Source organism: Sesamum indicum, linkage group LG13 (assembly GCF_000512975.1).
Source record: "Sesamum indicum cultivar Zhongzhi No. 13 linkage group LG13, S_indicum_v1.0, whole genome shotgun sequence".
Taxonomy (NCBI): domain Eukaryota; kingdom Viridiplantae; phylum Streptophyta; class Magnoliopsida; order Lamiales; family Pedaliaceae; genus Sesamum; species Sesamum indicum.
In genome coordinates this window covers 1,270,373-1,271,286 of record NC_026157.1, presented here as the reverse complement: position 1 = coordinate 1,271,286, position 914 = coordinate 1,270,373, and positions in this window count along the sequence as shown.

Sequence of the window (914 nt, the reverse complement as noted above, 5' to 3'; positions counted from 1 at the left end):
TGTGTGTGTGCGGTTTGTGTGTGTGTGTGTGCTTGTGCGTGTGTTGTGTGAGTGTGTGTGTGCATGTGCTTGTGGTGTGTGTGTGTGTGTGTGCATGTGTGTGTGTATGTGTGTGTGGGTGTGTGTGTGTGTGTGTGTGCGTGTGCGGTGTGTGTGTGTGTGTGCGTGTGCGTGTGTTGTGTGAGTGTGTGTGTGCATGTGCTTGTGTGTGTGTGTGTGTTTGTATTGAGGCAATAATTTTGTGATTAATATTATCTAGTTTCAGCATCAACCTCTCTGAAAATCGTGATCAGGTGTAGCAGGTTTCTGTTTATATCATGATATTCAAAAATATATTTTTATATGTTCTAATCATCTACTGCATTTTTATTTCAATTTTATCGCGACCACAAATGAGAAGTTTTGCTGAATGATGTCCCCTCGTTGTTTTGGCTTTTCCATTTTCTTGTCTATGTATTTTTCTATGTGTGTGTGTGTGTGAGTGTGTGTGTGGTGTGTGGGTGTGTGTGGTGTGTGGGTGTGTGTGTATTTGTGTGTGTGCGGTTTGTGTGTGTGTGTGTGCTTGTGCGTGTGTTGTGTGAGTGTGTGTGTGCATGTGCTTGTGGTGTGTGTGTGTGTGTGTGCATGTGTGTGTGTATGTGTGTGTGGGTGTGTGTGTGTGTGTGGTGGGGTGTGTGTGTGTGTGTGTGCGTGTGCGTGTGTTGTGTGAGTGTGTGTGTGCATGTGCTTGTGTGTGTGTGTGTGTGTGTGTGTGTGTGCGCGTGCGTGTGCAGTGTGTGTGTGTATGTGTGTGTGCGTGTGCGGGGTGTGTGTGTGTGTGCTTGTATGTGCGGTATGTGTGTGTGTATGCGTGTGTGGTATGTGTGTGTGTGTGCCACGGTAGAACATGTTTTACTTTCATTTTGAACAGAGAA